The sequence below is a fragment of the Culex pipiens genome, chromosome 3, assembly GCF_016801865.2.
Source record: "Culex pipiens pallens isolate TS chromosome 3, TS_CPP_V2, whole genome shotgun sequence".
NCBI lineage: Eukaryota > Metazoa > Arthropoda > Insecta > Diptera > Culicidae > Culex > Culex pipiens.
In genome coordinates this window covers 109,849,620-109,872,628 of record NC_068939.1, presented here as the reverse complement: position 1 = coordinate 109,872,628, position 23,009 = coordinate 109,849,620, and the positions used below count along the sequence as shown (strand labels likewise).

Sequence of the window (23,009 nt, the reverse complement as noted above, 5' to 3'; positions counted from 1 at the left end):
TCTAGCAGAATAAGGGGAAATATCAAGCAATTTATGTCCCATTTTGAAACGGCCGGTATGCGATAAGTGTCACCGCAAAAGGCTACTGCAAAGAATAAATCTCGCCGTCCGGCGGTCCCTCTTTTCCCTTCCTGGATCCGGCCCAACACGTGTAATTGAGGAAAGGCTAGTCGACAGTAGGGAGGATCTTTGCACATTTTTATTTTATTAAACATATTTTTATGTTATAATTGTAAAAATATACTCAAACGGATTAAAAACAAACAAACTAACCAAAATTTACAATTTCTTTTCAATCGACACATCTTTGTCCCAACAGAGCAACACCAATGTAAATTTACCCATTAGACGGCAACTATTTACTAAGTTACTATCCCACTTCTTTATCCAGAAAGCTCCAATTCGTCTGCTGTGTGCTATCTTGGTCGAAAATGAGTTAATGATGACGTTTTCCTATACCGTCAGTGGGGGTGACTATGGGTCAAAAAACGATACACCTATCGTATTTTCTTAATAACAAAAACAATTTAAATAACATCGAAAATCTTTCGACGTAGATTTATTCTTAGATAGTTTACTAATATTTTCCCAAAATATGGTGGATTTTGATGAACACTACCTTAAATGTCAACTGTTTCAAAATGACCCAATCTCACCCCTTAGAGGGGGTGACATTGGGTCAAATGAAACTAAAATGATGCTCAAATACAACGATATGGTAAAAACAAGTCATTCAACAGTGTTTCTTGTTCGAGGGAATCGTATTGACACGCTACAATGTTTGAAGTGGAGATTTTCAAACATTTGGGTAGTTTTCGAGCAATTCTAATAAAAATATTAGAAAAATTATTTTTTTTTTCATTTTTGGCCAAAAACGTAACCCAACTTTAGACAGCTGCCAAAATAACAGGATTTGTTCTAGGAACGAGATTTTTTCAGCGAAGTTATCTTAAGATGTCCCCTACACAATCCTTTTAAAAGAATTCAGTTTCATTGAGAAGAATCTGAGAAATGGTAAAATCCGTAAAAAATCACTTTGACCCAATCTCACCCCTACTGACGGTACTTAACAAACACTTCAAGATGATCTAACCCGATTTCGGGAACTCGGTGGTTGGTCACTTTTTCGTTTGACACTTTTTAGTTTGTACCCCGTTGGTTTGAAAAAGTCAAACTAAAAAGTGACGAACGAAGGAATTTTTTGATCGATTTGGTGACTAGGGAAAAGTTGTAGGTATGGATTAGGACTGCACTGAAAAAATATGATTCTCATTCACAAAAAAATGGTGAAATATGGAGAATTTTCTCAGCCATTCAAAATATTTTTTTCAAGAGTGGGCAAACATGGACACTAATTTTAAAAAATGAATAACTGCTCATACTTTCAAAAAAGTTATCTGAAAATGGCTATAACTTGAAAATCGTGAACTTTATCAAAATTTCACTGAAGTACTTTTTAATTGCAAATTTATTTTACATCGAAAAATGCAGTGGAAATGTTTTTGCTAACAATATTTCAATTGTTGAATTTCGTGTTAGAGATTTCCCTTCTTGTGTTAATCAGTTGACTTTTGTGACTAAATTCTACCAAATTTTATTATAAAGCAGAATGTTTATTTTCAAAGAAGGGAGAACTTCTAGAAAATAAACAGCTTTCCAGAAAATCAATGTATAATGTGTACTTCCTTGAGGTTTTTCATTCTTTAAAAATCCACTCAAGCTATGTATTTTCTTGAGGTTTTCCCTTCTTTATAAATAATCATCTTGCTTTATAGTAAAATTTGGTTGAACTTAATCACAATAGTTAACTGATTAACACAAGAAGGGAAATCTCTTATGTGAAATCCCATCACATTGATAAAAGATCGTGTATTTTTAAAGAAAGGTAAACCTCAAGAAAATACACATTATGCATTGATTTTCTGAAAAGTTTTTCATTTTCTAGAGGTTTTCCGTTTTTTGAAAATAAACATTCTGCTTTAAAGTAAATAAAAATTTAAAAAAAATGTTCGCTCTACAGCATTGCCTTGAAACTAGGTGTACGAAGGCTAGATTGTTGAGGCAATTGCAAACCTCGTTTTACACCTGAGCTTCCATCCACCCCGGGATTCGAACTGACGACTTTTGGATTGTGAGTTCAACTGCCTACCAGCGACTAAACCGAGACAGGACCCAGAGAGACGACTCTTACACCTGGACTGAGCTATCGATCTAACCTCTAGGTTAGACCGGGGCAAACATTTACTTCCCCGTCCGACGGAAGGCATGATCAGACAAATCTCGTCTCGAAAAATGCCACCACCGGGACCGTCTAGAATCGAACCCAGGCCGAATGGGTGAGAGGCAACTTCGATTGCCCCTACACCACGGTTCTCGGACTCTCCTTTATAGTGCAGAAGCCTTTAATGAAAAACTAGGTAGGTTGAATTAACAAGAGAAGGGATAATTCTTATATAAAATCCCATTACTTTGATGAAAGATCGCGTATTTTTAAAGAAGGGAAAACTTCAAAAAAGTGCACATTATACATTGAATTTCTGAAAAGCTTTTTATTTTCTTGAGGTTTGCCCTTCTTTGAATACCAACTAAAAATTGGTAGAATTTATTCACAAAAGTCAACTGACTAACAAAAGAAGGAAAAAGTCTTACATAACAACACATTGAAAGAATGTTAAAAACATCTAGTGTTTGTCTAATATCTATCGATCTACATTGTTACATCTCGTGGTTGTTGATAAAGTATTGTTTCAATAGTCAACGCTAGCATCTATTGTTAGTGTCCGAACATTTCACTTTCTTTTTATCATTTATGTATTTAGCATTCATATTGTTGTCAAAATATCGAGTTCCTTCAATGTGACTAGGTCAAACCAACGGGGTACAAACTAAATAATTCTTAACCACAAGTAAGCGAGTAGGCAAGATTCCATTCATTCTCATATCAGGTAATATAAAAAAAAACTAATTTTCCGGGAAATGTCCATTCCGGGAAACGTCCATTCCGGGAAATTTCATTCCGGATAACGTCCATTCCGGAAAACGTCCATTCCGGATAATGTCCATTCCGGAAAACGTCCATTCCGGGAAATGGAATTCCGGAAATTGTCATAGAATCATTCAACCTACCAAATTTTCAACATTCCAAAATTCAACTTTTTTTTCTGTGTACCAAATGCACCAAAAAAATTCAGTCGGATTAAAAAATACAAAAATTAAAATTAAAAGAAAAAATACCGATTTTGTAGATAATTGCTCAATAGGTTATTTTTTTTTTTTAAACTTTAAAAAATAACGTTTAAAATGTGTTTTTTACACAGAAAACAAAAATATGATACTATTCATCAGGAAATTGTGACAGATTTTGCGTAAAAAAATGTGTAATATTACATCAGAAAATGATGAATTTTCATCAGTTTGTGCTGAATATTCTTCAGGTTCACATTTTTACACTTTTTCAGGTAATATTCCTCAAAAAAAGGTAAAATTCAACCTACCAAATTTCAACATTCCAAAATTCTACTTTTATTTTGCTGTGTACCATTTATTTCCGTTATTGTATGGATAAAAGTTTATAGATATATTTGTAGGTTTAAAATGTTGGACAGGTTTAAATTATCATAACAAATTCTTTGAAATATTACAAATAGGTTTGCAAAATTTGTGTATGTGTATGCTGCCAAACCAATTCCCGCTAGCCGGCAGTGAAATTATGGAAAAGTATGGTCTGTTTCAGTCTTGGATTATGCTAATACAGCTTAGCTCCGTCTCGGGAGGTGTTATCCCTAACGCTATTTCCAACGTCCCATTTCACAATGACAAAGCTTCTTTTGGTGCAATTTCGAGGTCGTTGTCTGCCTTGAATCCCACTTGATTCAAGTCGTTTTTTGGTCATATTCTGTTTTAAAATAATAATTTCGAATATTTTAGGGTTGAAAGTTTGACTTAGACAAGCAAAAAACGTATTAAAAACTAAAAAAGGCAAAAGGTAATGATAGGAGATGGTAGAATTAAAAACAAACATAAACATAACATGTTAAATGCAAATAAAAATACTATATTTAAAAAAAATTAAAAAAAATAAAACATAAAAGAGAAGTAATGTTTTTCGTAGAAAACTTGCTCAAAATTACCTCCAGAATACGGGAAAATTAAAAATCCTCTAAAAAAAATTGAGCGTTAGAGGTTATTTACAATGCTTGGTTTAAAATGAAAAAAAAAACTATTAATTTTATTTTTTTAAACTGTTACATCTGGGTAATTCTCCGCCAACTCACACAGCAGTTGCCCCGACCCCTCTTCGATTTGCGTGAAACTTTGTCCTAAGGGGTAACTTTTGTCCCTGATCACGAATCCGAGGTCCGTTTTTTGATATCTCGTGACGGAGGGGCGGTACGACCCCTTCCATTTTTGAACATGCGAAAAAAGAGGTGTTTTTCAATAATTTGCAGCCTGAAACGGTGATGAGATAGAAATTTGGTGTCAAAGGGACTTTTATGTAAAATTAGACGCCCGATTTGATGGCGTACTCAGAATTCCGAAAAAAACGTATTTTTCATCGAAAAAAACACTAAAAAAGTTTTAAAAATTCTCCAATTTTCCGTTACTTGACTGTAAAAAATTTGGAACATGTCATTTTATGGGAAATTTAATGTACTTTTCGAATCTACATTGTCCCAGAAGGGTCATTTTTTCATTTAGAACAAAATTTTTCATTTTAAAATTTCGTGTTTTTTCTAACTTTGCAGGGTTATTTTTTAGAGTGTAACAATGTTCTACAAAGTTGTAGAGCAGACAATTACAAAATTTTTGATATATATACATAAGGGGTTTGCTTATAAACATCACAAGTTATCACGATTTTACGAAAAAAAGTTTTAAAAAAGTTGGTCGTCATCGATCATGGCCGTTCATGGTCACCCGCGACAGACACGGACGACGAAACAAAGAGAAACGCAAAAAGTAACTTTTTCAAAACTTTTTTTCGTAAAATCGCGATAACTTGTGATGTTTATAAGCAAACCCCTTATGTCTATATATCAAAATTTTTGTAATTGTCTGCTCTACAACTTTGTACAACATTGTTACACTCTAAAAAACAACCCTGCAAAGTTAGAAAAAACACGAAATTTTAAAATAAAAAATTTTGTTCTAAATGAAAAAATGACCCTTCTGGGACAATGTAGATTCGAAAAGTACATTAAATTTCCCATAAAATGACATGTTCCAAAATTTTTTACAGTCGAGTAACGGAAAATGGGAGAATTTTTAAAACTTTTTTAGTGTTTTTTTCGATGAAAAATACGTTTTTTCGGAATTCTGAGTACGCCATCAAATCGGGCGTCTAATTTTACATAAAAGTCCCTTTGACACCAAATTTCTATCTCATCACCGTTTCAGGCTGCAAATTATTGAAAAACACCTCTTTTTTCGCATGTTCAAAAATGGAAGGGGTCGTACCGCCCCTCCGTCACGAGATATCAAAAAACGGACCTCGAATTCGTGATCAGGGACAAAAGTTACCCCTTAGGACAAAGTTTCACGCAAATCGAAGAGGGGTCGGGGCAACTTTTCCCGATTTCGTGTGAGTTGGTAGAGAATTACCCATCTTTTTTAAGTGAAAATTTATATTTTTAGTTATTTAAACATTTTTTGGGAAATTGTTGAGGACATGGGAAACAAAAATATTCAATATTCATTTAATTGGCCTAGTTTTATCAATGTAGACAAATTTCAACTGCTCTATTTGAAATGTAAGCATCTTCAAAATTAAATAAAAATTCACTCTTAGTTTGCTGACAATATTGGTTACGCCCTTTCCGCAACGAAGAGAAACTTCGCCAAATCAATTGGTTTCGACAAGTAGAAAATTGAATTCTGCCTCCCGATGACCGCTCCGGAAATCCGCGGAACCGAGAGCTACTAGTCGTCGAACGATTCGTCCCAAATGTGCAGCAAATGACAGCAAGAAACGACAGTAATTATTGGAACGACTCCAGATAAAGGGCTTGTCCTTCTCCTCCCCCTTTTGGCCACGGTCACATGGTGCAACGTAAATTATCCTATCAAACTGACAAACTGACAAATGGTTCTGAAAGCTGAATGCACACACACACACTCGCTTCTTCCCTTTACTAAAGTGTCGGGGCTTATTGTGTGCTGAGTGCGCACACCCATCAAGCCTTTTCGGACTTTGGAAAATGTGCTTTTTATGCACGCCAAAATCGTCCGCAAATCGTGACCACATCCGAGCCGAGACCCCGGCCGCGAAGGGCCACTGGATGGATGGAAAGGTAAACCTTTTTCAGCGGATCAGGTCGATCGTCGAAAGTCCGCAATGCGCTACCGGATTAAGACGGAATGCTCGTGCGTTGAGCGTATGCAAATTTGGCGTTTTATCTACATCTCTTGGCGGGATTTTTTGGGTGCTTTGTTATTGGTTAAATTTGGAGGGTAAGTTCGATCGAGGGGATCTTTTTTTGATTGGTATTTAAATGTGAACTTCAGGTGCAATTTTCAACGGTTTCGTTTTTTACAGTGCTCAACATTAGTTTTGAACTTCAAACATTTCCGATTGTATAGTGTCATCAGTATGAACTGAGCATTTTTTCTACACAGACAAAAAATGATGGTAATATTCATCAAAAAACGGTGACAGATTTTGTGTCAAAAATGTGTAATATATTATTATTTTCATCAGTTTCTGATGAATATTCATCAGGTTCACATTTTACACATTTTTTGAGTAATATTACTCAACAAAAAGGTAATGTTCAACCAACCAAATTTCCAACATTCCAAAAATCAACTATTTTTTGCTGTGTACACATAACGATGCCTCTGTGCTCTGATGTACTAAATGACTTTTGGGCCAAAATGAGTTAATGATGATATCTTCTAGCTAATTAAATTCCCTACAAAACGCTTCTAAGAGATCTGAAAAATTCGTTTCCTACGCGGAGATATCGCCCTGCAACCACTTGTACTAACTGACATTTTCGAACGCATCATGGATGTGCTCTCTTATTTTTCATCATGGTTTGACCTTTTGAAAACACGCAAATCCATAAAAATACGACTGTACTATAATATTATGGTAAATTGCCAGGTGGCCTTACTAGTTTGAGCAATATTATGGAGCACTATTTTGGAAGGCAATTAGCACAAGTGTGCACATTTGGATACGTGAAGAAGTTGTAAGTTAGACGAAGTGTGTCAAATAATTATTTAGTGGCAGAGTTTTATTTTAATTGGATGACCCCTGAGTTAAACTAAGTGTGATATTGGAGAATGGATGATGTTGTTACGTAGTTTTTTTTATTGGACGACCACTGCAGTTGTGTTAAGTGTGCACAACGATTCAAAAAATGTTTTAAATTGGATATTTCGGATAGGCTAAGTGTAAGATCAGTTAGTGGGTGATGTTGTTACGTAGTTTTTTTTTGGATTGGATGACCCCTGCAATTGTGCTAAGTGTGCACAACGACTTAAAAATGTTTTAAATTGGATATTTGGGTTAGGATAAGTGTGAGATTAAGTGGTTGTTATTGTTACGTAGTTCTTTTTTAATGAACGACCCCTGAAGTTGTGCTAAGTGGGTTAGGCAGAGTGTGAGACTGGTTAGTGGATGGTGTTGTTACGTAGTTTTTTGGATTGGACGACCTCTGCAGTTGTGCTAAGTGTGCACAACGACTTAAAAATGTTTTAATTGCGATGTTTTACGGTGTAACGAATGTCACGGTGTCAAGAATGCTACAATGCAACGAATGTTGCGGTATAACAATGTTACGGTGTAACTATACCACCGTGTAACTATACTGCGGTGTAACGAATGTTATGGTGTATCGAATGTTACGGTGTAACGAATGTTACGGTGTAACGTATTTTACGATGTAACGAATGATGCGGTGTAACGAATGTTATGGTGTAATCATACTACGGTGTAACTAATGATGCGGTGTAAAGAATGTTACGGTGTAACGAATGTTACGGTGTATCGAATGTTACGGTGTAACGAATGTTACGGTGTATCGAATGTTACGGTGTAAGGAATTTTACGGTTTAACGAAAGTTACGGTTTAATTAATTTTACGGTGAAACGTATGTTGCGGTGTAACGAATGTTACGGTGTAACGAATGCTACGATGTAACGGATGATGCGGTGTAACGAATGTTACGGCGTAACGAATGTTACGGTGAAATGAATGTTACGGTGTAACGAATGTTACGGTGTAACGAATGTTACGGTGTAACGAATGTTACGGTGTAACGAATGTTACGGTGTAACGAATGTTACGGTGTAACGAATGTTACGGTGTAACGAATGTTACGGTGTAAAGAATGCTACGGTGTAAAGAATGCTACGGTGTAACGAATGTTACGGTGTAACGAATGATGCGGTGTAAAGAATGTTACGGTGTATCCATACTACGGTGTAACGAATGTTGCGGTGTAACGAATGTTGCGGTGTAACGAATGGTTCATGGTTCACTGAACCAGGATTGAACCACAAAGGGAGGTTTAAGCCGAACCAATAGGTGAACCTAGCCTAACCGGTTCATTTGAGAACTCTTGTTGTGCACACTTAGCACAATTGCAGGGGTCGTCCAAACAAAAAAACTACGTAACAACAACATACACACTTAACCTAACCCAAATATCCAACTCAAACACCCTTCAAGAAGTTGTGCACATTTAGCACAACTGCAGAGATAGACCAATCCAAAAAAAAAAACTACGTAACAATAACTTCCATTAACCAATCTCACACTTAGCCTAACCAAAATATCCAACTCAAACACCCTTCAAGAAGTTGTGCACATTTAGCACAACTGCAGGGATCGTTCAATCCAAAAAAAAACTACGTAACAATAACATCCATTAATCAATCTCACACTTAGTCTAACCCAAATATCCAACTCAAACATCCTTCAAGAAGTTGTGCACATTTAGCACAACTGCAGGGATCGTCCAATCCAAAAAAACTACGTAACAACATCATTCACGTAGTTGTGCACACTTAGCACAACTGTAGGGGTCGTCCATGTTCAAAGACTAAGTATTGATTTTTTTAGCACTTTTGTTCTATTCGATACAAACTAAGAATTCATTGCAAGAGACACACTTGTTCTAACTGCAATCTACCATAACAGTTCCATGGTTTGTGTCCTGGATATCTTGCATTTCTGAAAAGGTCGTATGACATGATGGAAATAAAATAAACTGGCTCAAAGTTTTTACAAAATCAATTTCTTCTGTTTGTAAGCGTAGAACTATTCGGTTTTCGTCATAGTTGGTCTTATTGAAGCTATTTCATGGATTATCATACTTATATTTATGAAACCTCACACTTTACTGAGTTTTTCTTCATAAAATTCAAGTTTTAACTTTAACGGTAGTTGCTCTCAAAAACTACAATTTTCACAATAAATTTAATGATAAACAAGTCTATTAAAAAAGTATTGTTGAGAAAAATGTTCCTTAACTAACAACAATTCAATTTTAATACGCAAAAAACATTGAAACAACACATAACAACTATTTTTACAATAAAATGACTCTGCGCACTTTTGTACCAAGTGCCACGTTGGAAGTATACACGACTCTGCCATCGAAGAAGCATTTTAGCTCAACTGCAAAATTCGCCCTGTGCACGTTTGTGCTAACTCATACAAATCACTGTTCAAGACACACTTGTGCTAATTGCAAGCATGATTTTTTTTCGTAATTTCTCTGCCAATTTTTTTTTTGCATTTCAAAACTTTTCATATTTTACCATGTCTTTAAGATATGTCAGGAGCATACTTTAAAATTATTAGGACAATTGTTTGTCGACTAGTTTCCCAGAAACAGTTATTCAAAGTTAAAAAATCGATTTTCTCGTAACCACCAAAATGTCAGTTAGTATAAGAGAGCACACAAGCATCGATAAGTATAAAGTCATGTTTGTTTTTTAATATCTAATACTAACTTTCTTCTTTTATTTTGATAGAGACGATTGATTTACTATTTCTATTGCAGTTTAAACTAACCCTTTTCTTTTTCTCTCTTTTTTCAGACATCCACTGGCATCATGGAGTTTCCAGCTTTAGGGGCTCGGTAATTATCGGTTGACTTTCTTCGATGCTGGATTTCAAAAATGTTACGTATATCATAGCGACACAAACTGTTTCTCAGTAATTGTTCATAATTTTGGCTCGCACATGCGTCAATTTGCATCCTTCTCTCTTTGTCTCTCTCAATCGATCAACGTCAAGTCGAGTTGGCCTGCGCTCTGAACCCCGGTACGGACACTGTCCTCTTAGGGTTCAGCAATCCCGCCACCGCGTCGCGTAACATCTCATACCCATACAAGGGTGGTTGACTGGTCGAGCTTAGGCCACTGATGAGCGCAAAAATCGGTAGCCAAATCCGGTAATTATACGCTCATAAAGGCTTCTTGTTGTTGCTGGTTTCCCACGATGCACGATTTAGCACTTCAATTTCGCTCGTAATGTAAACACACCAACAGCTCTGTTTAGAAATTATGGCGTGTTTTTCGAGAAGGCATGAAAGCTCGACGCATACCTACTAGGGTGGTCCAAATCCGGGCTTTTGGGGCTAAATTTGAGCTCATTCTGAACACGGGAAACCCTTTCTCTAGTCGCTTGAAGTTTGTATGGAAAAAATCGTGAAAATGTATGGAGAAAAGTAAATGTTTCAGTTTTTTTACCTTTGGAGGGCGTAATAGTCGTCCAATTTTTATCAATTCTCAGATGTAGAACCTTCATTAAATTTTGAACAACTTTCCCAAAGACACCATAATTTTAGGTTTTTTTGCTGAAAAGTTATTAGCTTCCAAAAAGGACAGGTTTCACGCGGCCTGCTCGAAAGGGCAACATAACAGGCGCACTGCCAGGCAGGCAGGCAGACAAGCACGCACGCCCGTACTTTTACAAATTATTGTTTCTAGGTAACCCCTTAGAACCGTCTGCACAAAAAGGGTCCTTTTTGGAAGCTAATAACTTTTCAGCAAAAAATCCTAAAAATATGGAGTCTTCTGGAAAGTTGTTCAAAATTTAATGAAAGTCCTGCATCTGAGAAATGGTAAGAATCGGATATCTATGGCACCTTCCACAGGAGCAATTCTCTACGAAATCGGTCTTTTTTCTTCAATTTTAATTTTTGTATTTTTTAATCCGACTGAAACTTTTTTGGTGCCTTCGGTATGCCCAAAGAAGCCATTTTGCATCATTAGTTTGTCCATATAATTTTCCATACAAATTTGGCAGCTGTCCATACAAAAATGATGTATGAAAATTCAAAAATCTGTATCTTTTGAAGGAATTTTTTGATCGATTTGGTGTCTTCGGCAAAGTTGTAGGTATGGATACGGACTACACTGGAAAAAAATAATACACGGTAAAAAAAATTTGGTGATTTTTTTATTTAACTTTTTATCACTAAAACTTGATTTACAAAAAAACACTATTTTTATTTTTTTTTATTTTTTGATATGTTTTAGAGGACATAAAATGCCAACTTTTCAGAAATTTCCAGGTTGTGCAAAAAATCATTGACCGAGTTATGAATTTTTTAATCAATACTGATTTTTTCAAAAAATCGAAATTTTGGTCGTAAAATTTTTCAACTTCATTTTTCGATGTAAAATCAAATTTGCAATTAAAAAGTACTTTAGTGAAATTTTGATAAAGTGCACCGTTTTCAAGTTATAGCCATATTTAAGTGACTTTTTTGAAAATAGTCGCAGTTTTTTATTTTTTAAAATTAGTGCACATGTTTGCCCAGTTTTGAAAAAAATATTTTTGAAAAGCTGAGAAAATTCTCTATATTTTGCTTATTCGGACTTTGTTGATACGACCTTTAGTTGCTGAGATATTGCAATGCAAAGGTTTAAAAACAGGAAAATTGATGTTTTCTAAGTTTCACCCAAACAACCCACCATTTTCTATCGTCAATATCTCAGCAACTAATGGTCCGATTTTCAATGTTAATATATGAAACAATTGTGAAATTTTCCGATCTTTTCGAAAAAAATATTTTCAAAATTTTCAAATCAAGACTAACATTTTAAAAGGGCGTAATATTGAATGTTTGGCCTTTTTGAAATGTTAGTCTTGATTTGAAAATTTTGAAAATATTTTTTTCGAAAAGATCGGAAAATTTCACAAATGTTTCATATATTAACATTGAAAATCGGACCATTAGTTGCTAAGATATTGACGATAGAAAATGGTGGGTTGTTTGGGTGAGACTTAGAAATCATCAATTTTCCTGTTTTTAAACCTTTGCATTGCAATATCTCAGCAACTAAAGGTCGTATCAACAAAGTCCGAATAAGCAAAATATAGAGAATTTTCTCAGCTTTTCAAAAATATTTTTTTCAAAACTGGGCAAACATGTGCACTAATTTTAAAAAATGAAAAACTGCGACTATTTTCAAAAAAGTCACTTAAATATGGCTATAACTTGAAAACGGTGCACTTTATCAAAATTTCACTAAAGTACTTTTTGATTGAAAATTTAATTTTACATCGAAAAATGAAGTTGAAAAATTTTTACGACCAAAATTTCGATTTTTTGAAAAAATCAGTATTGATTAAAAAATTCATAACTCGGTCAATGATTTTTTGCACAACCTGGAAATTTCTGAAAAGTTGGCATTTTATGTCCTCTAAAACATATCAAAAAATAAAAAAAAATTAAAAATAGTGTTTTTTTGTAAATCAAGTTTTAGTGACAAAAAGTTAAATAAAAAAATCACCAAATTTTTTTTACCGTGTATTATTTTTTTCTAGTGTAGTCCGTATCCATACCTACAACTTTGCCGAAGACACCAAATCGATCAAAAAATTCCTTCAAAAGATACAGATTTTTGAATTTTCATACATCATTTTTGTATGGACAGCTGCCAAATTTGTATGGAAAATTATATGGACAAACTAATGATGCAAAATGGCTTCTTTGGGCATACCGAAGGCACCAAAAAAGTTTCAGTCGGATTAAAAAATACAAAAAAAATCGAATGACCGAAATCCTAGAGAACTGCTCACAGGTAAGAAAGTAAAACAGTTGCTTTTCTCCAGACATGCATCCGCTCTAACTCCTCTTTTAGAAGAACTTGTTTGTCATTTCACGTAGAAGATACCCAGCATGTTGTGCCAGTGATTAGAATACGCTAATTACGCTTGTCTTTTAGGCTCCTGAAGACCCTGAGAGATTATTTTGAAACCCAACCGAGATATAGGTTAAGAACTCTTAATTGCACTCAAAGAGCTTTTAAGAAGTTCTTCTTGAGAGCTTAAGAGAACACTTACATGAACATATAGCTAAAATCGGGTTTTCCAATGAACCAATGTTTTCTACACATTATTCAAGCCAAAATCAAGAGATTTTTACCTAGCAACAAGCAAAACATTGCTTTAAACGAAAATGCCATCTATAACAAGCTGAGTGCCGTTAAAAAGAGCTCATAGTGCCGATGCATGTCTGCTTTTCTCCATACATTTTGACGATTTTGCCCATAAAAACTTCAATCTATTACAGGGATAGGTTCCCGTGGTCAGAATGAGCTCAAATTTTGAATTTAGCCTAATGATGGGTCAATCTATGATTTAAAGGGGTATCCCCAAAAAAGCCCGGATTTGGACCACCCTAATACATACGTGTACTTACTGCCAAAATCAGCCAAAGATTTGCTGCATCGTAAGGCTGTGTGAGGAGTGCATTGCGATTTATCTACACGCAGAAAAATAAGGCATATTTGAATCAACAAAACGTTTTGTTGATTTGAAAATCAAATTTTTTGTTGCATCAACGCTAAACGTCAAAGCAACTTTTTTCAAAACAACAAAAGATTTTTGTGGAATTGAGAAAATCAAGGTTTGTTTCAACGCAAAAACAGCGTTGATTATATTCAACAAAAATTTTGTTGAATCAAATCTCGTACAGGCTGATTCTACAAAATATTTTTCTGTGTGTACTTACATGGCCTGTCCATAAGTTAAGGTTTTTAACACTGGAACGCTCAACGCATGTCCAACTTACACGGACGCCCAAGTCTCCCAAAAAAGATGGAACGGGAACTCTAACTTGCTGGTTCTCGGGCATTACTCAACCAATCGGAACGATTCTTGTTTGTAGGGATTTGTAAGAATCTCCAGATGATCTTAAAATTTTGCAGAACTTGATTTGAACAAATCTTTAATGTCTGCGACCGTAAACATCGTTCCACCTTTTTTAAAACGACTGCATCCGGGGAATTTTTGGCGATTTTTTTTAACACGCGAAAGAAAAAGTTGGAACGATGTTTTTGATCGCAAAAATTACGTTCTGCAAAGTTCCAGAATCATCTAGGCACCCTAACAATTCACTGGAAAAATGAATCAGCTTGATTGGTTGAGTAATGCCCGAGAACCATTGAGTCTGTCATGCCAAGGGCCCATCTATAAACCGTGTGGACTCTTTTTTCAACCCCCTACATCCCCCACCCTACCTGTGGAAAATTTTGAATAAAACAAAACGTAATTAATAAATTAATTTTAATACTCTTGAAGTGCTAAGATTTTCTCAAAGAAAATGAGTTCGAATCAAAAAACGAAAGGCATTTGGGTAATTCTCTACCAACTCACACGAAAACGGGAAGAGTTGCCCCGAACCCTTTTCGATTTGCGTGAAACTTTGTCCAAAGTGGTAACTTTTGTCCCTGATCACGAATCCGAGCTCCATTTTTCGATATCTCGTGACGGAGTGGTGGTGCGACCCTTTCATTCAGCCTGAAATGATGATGGTTTGGAAATTTGGTGTCAATGGGACTTTTATGTAAAATTGGACGCCCCAATAACAGATAAAATTAGTTTCAAATCAAAAGTTAAAAGCGTTATTGAAACATAATTTAATAATAGTTTCAGTTTTATATGCATTAGAAGCATCAAAATTCTTAACAAATCGTTGCCTCTGTTCTCTCATGTACTAAGCTAGCTGGTTTTTCTTTCCAGTTAGCATAAGAGATCACAGAGGCATCAAAATGTGTACTAGGTGCTCAGAAAAAAAGAATCCTCTACTCCACAGGTTAAAAACTGTTTTTAGCTATTTTGGTACAATTTAATTAACCCATAGATATCCGATGCTGGTAAAGTCAAATTTTTGCTAAAAACTTTTCTTTTCATTATCAAGTTAGACGAAAATTACGAAAATTTTAGTAGCCGTCGATCAAGTATTATAGTAAATAAAGTTTTAATAAAAACAAAAAAAAACGTTTTTTTTCCCGTTTTTGTAATTTTCTCGTGTTTGCATCCGGCGTGTCGTAGACCCCATTTTTTTATTTTCAAAAAAATCGTGTATTGGAATCCTATTAGGCTGGTACAAATATTTTTTAAAGTTTTTGTCAATAACTGAACTAGTCTAAAATGCATTTCAAAACACTTTTTTCATTCAAATATTGAGTGTATAGCTTGTTATTTAATTTTATTTAAGGTACAATAAAAGGCCAAATATCAAGGTCTCTTTTTACGCGATGCGTTGCGTTTTTTTCTAATTTGTCGATTTCTCTGGAACGACGCAACATTTTTGCAATCTTTTAAAAGCATTTTTTTAATATGTTCTAAAACAAAATAATAATAAGGCCTTTAAAAAAACTCTAGAGATCTTCAACACGCTTTTTGAAGCTTGCAAAAATATTGCATGGTTTACGAGAAATCTACGAAACAAAAAGCGTAACGCCACCGCGTAAAAAACGGTTTCTCTGTACCACCAAAAAACAACACAAATGCCAATACGAAAAAACATAAAATGAAACAAGAAAATCATTTAACAAGAGAAGTAAGGACTATTATAAATCTTTTAAAATACATACTTCAAATATGGATAGTCCCTTACAAAAACATCCCATCTTTGTTAATTTTGAGCCACTTTACAGAATCGAGGCCACTAAAAGTTTAAATCCCAGCGGTCACACGCGATGCAAAACCCACCACTGGACTTGTACTCGGCAGTATCGAGCGCAGACTAAGAGAAGCGAAAAAAAACACCAAACAATTTCACTTTCGCCCCAAGATTGCCAACTTGAGCACGAACCCACGAACGAAGCGACGCGGCGGCCACCAGATGGCAATAAATTCAATAATCGACGTTATAATTTGTTTGCTAACAATGTGCTCGAACAAAGCCTTCGTCCGTTCGTTTTTCAAGCCACGGTGAGCGGTGCCGTTGCACGTGGAGTTCAGGTTCAGGTAGCGAAAAAAGGTGAACCGAGAGATTAAGTGATTTTCGTTGTGAAAATAGCCTGAAACAACAGCAACGCTCGCGATAGTGTGAGTGTGTTGGGTTGGTATGGAAACAATGAGAAAATAGGATCAGTGGCTGAGCGCCATTTTTTTCTGCTCAAGCGGGCGCGTTAAACGCAAAGTTCACGTGTCTGCACCGTAGACCGATTGGTTCAAAGTGACGAACATAAGTTAGATGGGGTAAAAAACAGCAACCTGATAGACTTGGACAACTGGCGAAAAGAAAATTGATTAAATTCAGCTATAATTGAATAAAATAATAGAAAATTGCACTCGGCTGAACGTACACGCAACTGGCTGCCGAACAAAAAACGCCGTTTTTAGAAGTATTTGGGTCACACCGAAATGACATGTCACAATGTTTAGAGTAAATGAATGTAAACGATTTTGGGCAGACCAATTTAACCAATTTGACTGCGTTCAGGCCAGATAAAGAGACTAACAATAATTTTAAACTATAATGGCAACTGCAGGAATTTAAAAGGAGGACAAATTTTTAATTGGAATATCTTGAAAATTCAAATGTCATGAAAATCTAAGCAGTTCTGAGAAATAGTTTGAAAAAAAAAATGAAATATAAAGAATACCTTTGCACATTAAAAACAATAATCAGAAAAGAGCAAGTTGGTGTTGCGGTTGATTTATTTTCACGAGTGAAGCGGAGGATTTTAAGCAATCAGGACAAAAATTAAAAAGAATGCAGAAAACGGAGCAAATTGCGATTGTTGCTGCGGCTCTTCAATAATTTTAAACCTTGTGATACTACCGTAGAAACATATGGATACCCAGCATTTTCTCAGAACATGATGAAAAGTTCATAGGGGAAATATGCCCATTTTAAGCCTAATAAGCGGTTGTGTTTGAGTGATGCTGGATAATCTGGATTGTTCCTTGAATGTCACTAAAACCAAGTACACCAACGAGTAGAGCAACTTTGTGTGAACATTTCTGTTTATTTTCACTTTAATTAAAAGTTATGCTATTCCTTTTACAAGCATTTAAAAAAATATTTTAAAAATGCATTCTAATCAGTCGAGAGCATTGGGCCACGCCCATTTTTCTATTTTCACCTTAGTTCTCTTTTCTTCCAGCGCTCTTTTGGGTCTGCTTAGTGCTGCAAAAATTGATGAAATTTTACGCGAACACTCACGAAAAGTATCATTTATAGAGAAAGTTTCCTGGCAGCACTTGCTCACTCCAGCAGGCGCTGCTCCAGCATGTTGGTTGTGTTGGTGGCCACCCTTTGTTGAACAAGTTTGTTCTTTATTTGCCTTCGCTTCTTGCTCGGTTTTCTTCAGCCTTCGATTGGAATGGGTATTCAAAATTCAAACGTCAGAAGACTTAGCGCGTTTGTTTTTTTGATGGTGCTTGCTAATTATTTACATTTTTCGGGATTATTTTTCAAGTGAGTGACAAACTAATGTGCAAAATAACATGTTGCCGGTAGTTGGAAGCAATTTTATATCTTAAGCGCTTTGAAATCGTTAGCACAAGTGAAAAGATATTGATGGCGACTTTCGTTAGAAATTATGATCAAAATTGAATTTAATTTGATCATTTTGGCCAGTAAATGGCATAAATTTGCGTGCTTACTCGAGGCGGTGCCGTTGCTGGTAAGTTTAAAGCCTAAATAGAATAAGCTTTAATCGAGCATCAAACTCTCCATATGACAAAGATAGGTGTTTGATTAGAGAGGGTATATTTCCCCTATGTCATGTTTGTGACAGTTGAATAAATACGTGTCTACCAGTGTCTATCAGCTTTGAGTTTAATCCGATTAACTTGTTGACATCGTGACTTCGTATCGCGAAACGGATACGAAAAACATATTTTCCACAAACTTAGCACGCCAAATGTTTTGTAAAGTACAAAACAAAGTTGTGGAATCGAAGAAAAAATACCAAATTCACTCGCACACTCGGCGAGAATCGTGTGGCTCATTGCCAAAACAAAATATTATAATCGCCAGCGCCGATTAAACGTTATTTCTGATTTCCGCTTCTCGGCTCAACGGTTGTTTGGCCAGAGCCAGTTGTTGGTTTTGCCCGTTTTCACAAGAGCTAGCCAAAAATACGCGCCACTTGGTGGCCCAAGGTGATTACAGGCCAATCAATTATACAATTTGATAATTACAGTAACGACCGTATGATGAGGCGCACAGTGTGTGTTGTGCTAGTTTAACTTTGTTTTTGTTTTTTTTTTAACTCTGCCTGTAATAGAGGAGAAAAGCAACTCGCGACAAAATTTTGAGGCTAGGAATTTTGACAGGTATGATTTTCATAAAGTATTCGCCTCCTTTTCTTTCCCAACGCAAACTGGGAACAATGATGCTGTCAAACTAGGCCAAAATGTTAAAGTCACTCACAAAATGAACTGTGAGTGATTTGAGTTCATTTCTGACGTCACGATTTTCTCCTCTGTAGGCAAGAAAACCGTAACGTAGCAAATGAACTCAAAGAACTCAGTTTTCATTTTGTGAGTGCCATTTGAGTGATTTCGAGCCAAACATTTCATTAGGGCACAAAACCAAAAACCGCGATTCGAGAAAATCGCTTGCAAAAAGTGGACAACTTGTTTCAAATCCTATTTAAAAAAGAAGCTTGACTGATGGTATTTTTACTGATGATATGATAAAACACATCATTATCCTCAACTCTGCTTAAATGCTTTTTAATTTTTGTTGTTTTTAGCACAATTTAAAAAAATTTCGTTATTGGGCCCTTTTAACTTTCCAACTGTTGTTCAAAATGGGCCCTTTCTAAATGCAATTTCGAAGAGAGCTGAAAGGGCACTAAAGCGCTGTCACCGGATTGTTGTTTTGAATGATGTTTACGGGCCCTTTTGTTTAGTTAGAAATAATGAGTAATTCAGTAGAAATTTTGATTATTGGTGAAGTTTTGTGATTGAATGGTGTAGATAATGTATGTGAAACATAAAAATTCTTCAAAAGTTTACTGAACAGCAGCCGCGGGACCATTTTAAATATTGTTTTTTGACGAAGTTTTTCTCTGCAGAAATCCTTGGGGAAAAGTAAACCAAACTTTTTTTGAAGTGAATTAGTGTTAGGAATGTATGAAAAGTTCACATTATAACACAAAAAGTTCCTCAAGTACGAGAACCTAACAAAAAATAAAAGGGCACATTTGAACTTTTTTTTGGTTTGCAGTGAAAATGGTTATGTGCCCTTTTGTGTTTTTGATTTTTTCAATAGGAGATTGTTTGTTATCAATCAGATTCTTGGAGGGCATGTAGGGAGTGTACTAATGAATGGAATAGTGGAATAATCCCGAATGTTTACTTTTTGGTTTTGTGCCCTAATGAAATGTTTGGCTCGATTTGACTGGTGTCAAATCGGGACGTCATAACCCGGGTTTTGTTTCCCATATAGAGGAGAAAAGCAACTCGCGACAAAATTTTGAAGCTAGGAATTTTGACAGGTATGATTTTCATAAAGTATTCGCCTCCTTTTCTCTCCCACAGAAAACCTGGGAACGAGGTAGCTGTCAAACTAGGTCAAAATGTTAAAGTCACTCACAAAATGAGTTTTGAGTGAGTGATTTGAGTTCATTTCTGACGTCACGATTTTTTCCTCTATTATAGGCAAGAAAACCGTGACGTAGCAAATGAACTCAAAGAACTCAGTATTCATTTAGTGAGTGCCATTTGAGTGGTTTGACAGGTGTCAGATCGGGACATTTGTTAAATTTGCTTTCGATTGCGCGAAACGTCATAACACGAGTTTTTTCCGTATTAGTGCCCGTGTGCTTGTCCGTGCTTCTGGCCGTGTTCGTGTACGTGCACCTGACCACGTAGTTGCCTGTTCCTGGTCGTTCCCGTGGCCGTGCTCTAGGTCGTGTCCTTGTTCGGACTCCTGCCCGTGCTTCTGGCCGTTTTCGTGTTCCTGGCCGTGTAGGTGAACAACCGGAACAAAATTATAATTTTGAATGCCCGTGTCTCGTCAAGTTATAACAGATTTCTGGAGTTTTTTTAAAAAGGTCCAATAAACCAAATTTTCAGTTTTTGCTTTTTGGGTGTTTTATAATACCCCTGACTTAAGGCGGTTTTAAAACACTCAAAAAGCAAAAACTAGAAATTTTGTTTATTGGACCTTTTAAAAAAAAAACTCCAGATTTGAACTTTCTGAACACACTCTAATCGACAGAATTGAATCTTAGTGAATTATCTAATTAACTAATATGCTATACCCAAATCTATCATACCTTGACGAAACTGAAGTGTTTACTAACATCAGCTTAAAAAATGTCAAGTTGTGTTTCATTTGAAAAAATACAGAAGTTCATGATGTTCGCCAATCTCGATTCTCCGGATTTGCAAATATGTTTTAAGTTCATTTGCCTTAACTCTGATCATCAAAACTATTTTTTGTAAATTAACATCATATTTTTCTCCAGAATGCTTCTCTCGATTCCTGGGATTTTCAAAATCTCGACAATCGTTACTTTCAAGTCATGATTCATACTCTTCATTCTTCAACTTAGTTTAAGCCAAAAACTCCAGTCGAAATTGCCTTTCGCAAAAAAACCGTATATGTTTATTACATATTATGGGAACCCCAAATCAGAGTCAAGACACACATCACACTGCTTCGACCCTGCCAGCCGTCCGTCGGAGGCGGCACCGGTCCAAGACGAGAGATCCCGCCGCGCCAGCAGCCCCCGGTAGCCAAAGTGGTACAAGTGGAACAAAACGTTTATAATTATTCATGGAAACGAGAATTAACGAGAATTAAAATATTTCAGATACTTTTATTTTCGGATTTATTAAACACTCGCGGGAGGGTGTCCCCTTCAGTAGGGTGAGCCGGGTGGGGGGTGGGGGGGATTCCGCGGGACGGGCGGTCGGACGGACGGACGGACGGGTTCCCCAAAAGGCAAAACGAAAACAGAGAGTGCGAAGTGGCTCACCCGCCGCGGCCAATTCGGACGGAGCCTAACGGCCATGTGTGCTCCCATTTTGGAAAATGCGGTTGTCAATCTGTCAGATTATGTTACAGATTGTTTTTTCTTCTTTGCTTAAAATTGGTTGCTTACTTCACATTCTAGTAATTGATTGTCGACCTGCGACCGCTCTGCCTGGGGCCGGGGGGGTGTCCGTCCCGGGTGACGAAGGAAGTATGTGTATTGCGAAGAATGGCCAGCCACGGAACGAGTGGATTTTGGGAGGTTGGGGTTTTTGGAGGGATATTCGACCAGAATGGTGTGTTTGTAAAAAATGTACTAACATTTACTTTAAAACTTCCATTTCAGGTTTTAAACTTTTTAACTGAAAGACCGTTGCTAATATTTTTCAAAGTTTAAATTATTAAGTTTTGTTATTGCTCCCAAATATCTAAATGAAAGATGAAAGATTTCAACATGAAAGTCTGCCAAGTTGAACAAATACGACAAGTGCTGAAAAAATCGAATTTTGCAACGAGTACTATGCAACATCTTTTGCCCCGGGGAACAGGAAAAGTTGATATCCACAGTGGAATTGCAAAATAGATATTGATATTTTTATCCACTATTGAGTTTCATAAAAATTCTATTAATTGAATCTTTACCCCAACTCACAGTATACGCCATCGTGGAAAGCAAAAGCGCGAAGAGAAGGGAGGGGGGAACCAGATCGGCGATTTAAGTCTCGCGGTTTCGTAAGGGGATTCGACGACTCACAAAACAGGGAGAAGATGGTGGAAGTGGAACCAAACACATCGTACCTCGGAGGGAGCGGGGAGTGAAGTGAAAGGTGGTAAAGAAGGTAACCTGTGATATTTGAATGATTGAGTCGTTTTTGGTTCGATATGTAGTTATGCGGTGGCTGTGGATATGGCCGTTTACGCGCGTCGCGGTCCCCCTCTTGGGCCTGCGACGAGTGCAGCTCACAATTTTAAGGTGCCGGCCAACAACCGTCCAGCGAAGGAATCGAATCGCCTCGTGGGAATGGGATTTCAACTCGGTGCTGATCCGATAGCGGCGAGTTACGACTGGCGCAAACTCATTTCTTAGAATTTGACTTTGACGAAATGTGTGAAACCTGGTTGCTCCCGGTGGCTTTAATCCGGACCGGTGAAATCTGCGACCCGGTCTGCATTCCTGCCCGGATGCCACGTTTGACAAACGAGGCACACCGGAATTCCGTCGACTCGGCGAAGATTTTCTCCCAACCGACATTCTTAGAGCTAATTAAGTTGTTTTAATTTACCCTTGTCTTATTTGTCAAAAAGTCATCTCCACTTGAGTTCTGAAAATGCATTCCCTTCATTTTCCCCCACCAAACGTAGCCTCATCGCAGCTTCTCATTTGCGAAAGATGCTCGGAAAATTCGAAACTTTCGAGGGGTCGACTTTGGACGTGCAGCCCTGCGTGCTCTGGACGGGCCCGGAATACGGGAGATCCTGATGAAAGTCCCGTCCAATCGTCCTGCTGCAAAAAGACATATCGACGTCGTCGTGCTATCTTGTCGCACCCGCCATTTTGACGTTCCGAGAAAAACGCGTTTTAATGTTTGACCTTGAATAAACAAAAACGAGAGCACGCAATGTAAACAATAACAAACATGTTTTGTTTGGCTCACCATTCTGTGCATTGTCCCAAAGTTTGGTTGAAGTTGGTTGCTGGAGTCCCGAGTTATAATTACAAATGTTTACGGTAGTCTAGCTTGTACGTGCGACAAACGCATCCTGACTTTCCTGGCCTGAAATCCCTTTGGCCTTTTGTCGCACTTACA

At 36.7% G+C, this 23,009-nt stretch overlaps 1 protein-coding gene across 4 annotated transcripts in view; it reads left to right on the top strand.

Annotated features, from left to right (window-relative positions):
- LOC120427440 (F-box/LRR-repeat protein 7-like) overlaps nucleotides 1-23,009 on the top strand; it is a 98,201-nt gene that overhangs the window by 39,792 nt on the left and 35,400 nt on the right. For 2 of the 4 annotated variants that reach the window (XM_039592298.2, XM_039592297.2), the window contains one exon: nucleotides 10,055-10,095. The gene's annotated coding sequence lies outside the window, so the exon portion shown is untranslated. Of the gene's footprint in view, nucleotides 1-10,054; nucleotides 10,096-19,990; nucleotides 20,194-23,009 lie in introns of those variants that run through there. The other 2 variants (XM_039592300.2, XM_039592301.2) reach the window with 2 other exon arrangements.